The sequence below is a fragment of the Papilio xuthus genome, unplaced genomic scaffold (assembly GCF_000836235.2).
Source record: "Papilio xuthus unplaced genomic scaffold, Pxut_1.1 DF825928.1, whole genome shotgun sequence".
NCBI classification, from domain to species: domain Eukaryota; kingdom Metazoa; phylum Arthropoda; class Insecta; order Lepidoptera; family Papilionidae; genus Papilio; species Papilio xuthus.
Window position 1 is genome coordinate 5,605,786 of NW_013532721.1, and position 4,006 is coordinate 5,609,791.

Sequence of the window (4,006 nt, forward strand, 5' to 3'; positions counted from 1 at the left end):
GATAGCAATGCGCGGGTCACTCGCGTAGGACTGGTAATGTGCGCGCGCGCAACTATCACTCCGCTATATATCATTACCATCAGTGACGTCACATCACACACGATAAGGGCTGCGCAGCATCGTATTGATTGTCACAAGAACGTGTCGTATCAACAACTCTTATGAATGTACTTTCGAAACTGTCGTCCTTTAAAAATATTGATAAAACTTAATAATTGTTTTTGTATGTTCAAAGTGCGGAAATTCGTATATAGTGTTATAATTACTTTATGAGGTAAAAAATAAAACAGTAAAAACTGTTTGCAATAAATTGTAAAGGCAACTATTAAAATTATTATACGTAATTTAGCGATAACTATGCAGCCGTTCTGGAGATACCTTCTAACAAACATCCACATCCAATCCAAAAATCCAAACATTCGCATTTGTAATATTACTATCGGTCATCCACAACTCCGTTCCCGCGGAATTAAAAAACCTAATTAATAGCCTATGTGTTCTTCCAGAGAATGTTCTACATCCATGGCAAATTTCATCGAGATTCGTTCAGGCGTTTCGGAGATACCTTCAAACATCCATCCATCCCTCTATTCATCCATCCATAATAGTAAGAAGTAAGATAGTTAGATCTAATTAGAAAAAATAATAGATAGCTTAAATTAAATTGGTAATATAATCTATAACTAAGTATATGTGTCAGTTAAGTGTCGTGTAAATTATACGATAAATTATATTAGATGATTGACGGTTATGATAAATGTAGCAAAAAATAAACACTTGCTTGCGTACCTTTGCACGCTAGTACCAATGGAATGGAAATTGCCAAGTTAGCTTCTTAAAGAAATTACGAGACAATATACTAATATCAACAAAGATATTTATAGTATTTTAGTGAGATTGAGAAGATGAGTTGAGAACTGGTCCGTGGTTACTGTCCATCCTTCTGGGATCCCCTCTTTTGTTGATATCAGTGAGCGACGGGCCGTGTCCGCGAAATAATACCAGACCACCTCACCCTGATGAAGAGCCCCCGATGGGTTCGAAACTAGTCGGTGCCGCCACCGTACGAATATACGTGAGTGTTTAGCCGTGTTTATATAAGTTTATTCCCCTCTTTTAAATTAAATTTTGCTTCTAAAGGATTGGCAATTTATAATTCGCGTATCGGATTGTTATAAGTTCATTCGGGTGAATTAAATGATTCGAATAGATGAATTAGAGAAAAAAATTATAATAAATTCGAATCAGATTTAGTCAAGTTTTTATATATGTACTTTGTAATAGGAACAAGATTTAATAAATAAATAAACTTGCTATCGTTCAAATTATGTTAAATGAGGAGGTTTACTGATTGGCTCGAAAATTCTGTGTACGGAACGCCAAAACTTCACCGGCTTATTACTACACTCACATACTAATGGCAAAATAAAAATTAGCCAAAGTACAAACCGGGTTCAATTTGTACATGCTCTTGAACCAGAACAAATTAAATACCTCTGCTATCATAGTATTTTTTACCGCTTGGCCGTTATAATTCCGATACTAGCTTGTTTTGATGCGCGGTAGGAACGTTCTCGATACTCAAAGATCAATTGCGTCGAAAGAGTACTCTAGAAAAACTAAAATACGTTAATATAGTATATGCCGTCATCGAGTGTTTGCAGATATTAATTATCATAACGATCTACATGACTTGTATACGCAAATATTTCCATCACATAAGTGCAACGACATCTTATTGTTTTGAAATAATACGTCTTTATTTTTCCTGTAATGAACCTTAGACTTATTTTTTTATTTCAAGGAAGGAAGTTTGTTCACAACAAACTATGATGAAGTTTGGTCATAGTGGCTTTAGTACTAACTAACAAAACTAATAGTAAAATTAAACATATACCTTCAGTTAAAGCATAGACATAATTATATTTTTATATCGTGTACCAAATGTGGAGTGTCAGTAGCTCAGGGGTTAAGCACTTGCAATCTGCAGGTCTCGGGTTTGAATCCCACCATGTACCAATGTGTTTTTCGATTTTCGATTTACATATGTACATTTATCCGACGTTCTTATGGCGAAGGAAAACATCGTGATGCAATCTGCACATATCTGAGAAGAGATTCAAAAATATGAATAAAGTCAACCAACCCGCACTTGGCCAGCGTGGTTGACTATGGCCTTCTAAAAATTACTTAGGGCAGGCATTGCGCCCCTCAGTGGGGACGAATAGTGAGGCTGTGAACACGAAATTTGCGAGGAGCAGAACAGGGCGACGGGCGGAGCGGGGCGATGTAATCAAAAGTATAGCACAATACAGTGACGTGCATGAGTCGTAAAAGCGGGTGCGAAGTAATACTTCTGTTTACGCTAAGTTCGTAATCGCTAGTTCGTAGTCGTTGTAATCGCTAGTTTCGTGGCCTGAGCGTGATTGATACACAGAATGTTTAAAGTTCTAAAAATAAAAATGTAATAAAAATAATAAATGAATATTAGACATCATATTTTTGTTGTCTGACATTATCTTAATTCTATAATTAGTAATTATAACGCTTGGCGGATTCATCGACCTTAAAACATAATCTACATAATAGTTTAAATTTATTATAGTCAAATTATTTTCATCATAATTGTGATTCTTCGCGCAAAAAAATACTGAACTTTATTGCACGATCATTTCGCATTAATTTAGTTTTTAGCAATATCTTTGCAACTTCGAAAGCAACAGAATAAATTTGATTTCAATCTTAATGTTCTGTAGCAATGAATTTCATTAATTAAACACAATTAAATATTCCGTAAATGTCATAAAATTACCGTAAAAGTTTAATTAATAAGAGCTTTTAAATCATGGCACCTTTGTAGGAAATAATAACAAAAATTCGGCATATAGAGAGGATTTAGTTAACGTTTATTGGCATTTTTATCTTAACATAAATAAAAATGCTTATGAAAGCTATAGCTATATATATAAGCTATATACAAATATAAAAGTGTATTCACAGCATTTCTGTTCTTTTCAAACAACATCAGATGGATTATGCCCGACTTAAATATATTGGAGACTCGAGGGCAAAAATCTATCAGGTATACTTAAAAGTAGCCTCGCTCAGGCACCTCACAAAACACGAAGCCTTCGGTTAATGTGACCTTCGCGGGTTGAAAATATGTTTAATGTACTTTTATCGGTGGTAGAGCCCGCTTTAACATTTTCGCACGAATTGGCCCGGCTCGCCCGGTGAAATACCACGACCACACAGAAGACAGGCGTGAATTCCGCGTTTCGTCTGATGAGTGTGTGTCCCGGAGACCTAATTTAGTCCTCTTTACCTTCCCACCCTTTGTCTTATAAGGAAAGGATGGGAAGTGGAAGTGGACTATCCGGATGAGAGGATGCATGGAAAGGGAAGATATTTTCTTTCTGTGCATCCTCTCCTTCGTCGATTAAAGGTAGGCAACGCATATGCAATTGCGTATGTCTATGGGCAACGGTCACTTCGCTGTTTCAGCGATTTCAGGTGGCCACTCGCTCGATTGTCACCTTATGATATATAAAAAATTGATTCTAAAAACTCACTTTACAATAAAAGACATAAGATGTCAATAGTCCACAAGTGCAAAAATACATCCTTGAACTACAATAGTAAGGGTAAGAACAATGCTATTAATAATGTCGCTTCTCCCGTAAGCATATCTGGATTTGAATCATATATCGATAGCCTTACACGATTTGAATTCATGCCAACACGTATTATTTTACTTTATGAAATTTTTACACAATACAGGATAAATAAATCTACGATTTTACATTCAATCCAGTATAAATACAGAGTTAAATTATGTATGTAAAAAGATTTTTGGGTTTCGAATCATCCTGTGAATAGTGGATGATAATTGCTTGTGATTGACGTGAATAGCAGTATAAATGACAGACCCTTTTTGTGTAGAAAAAGTAGAACTTATATTTATAAAAGATATACAAAATAAACTACTTCAATGTAATAAAACTAA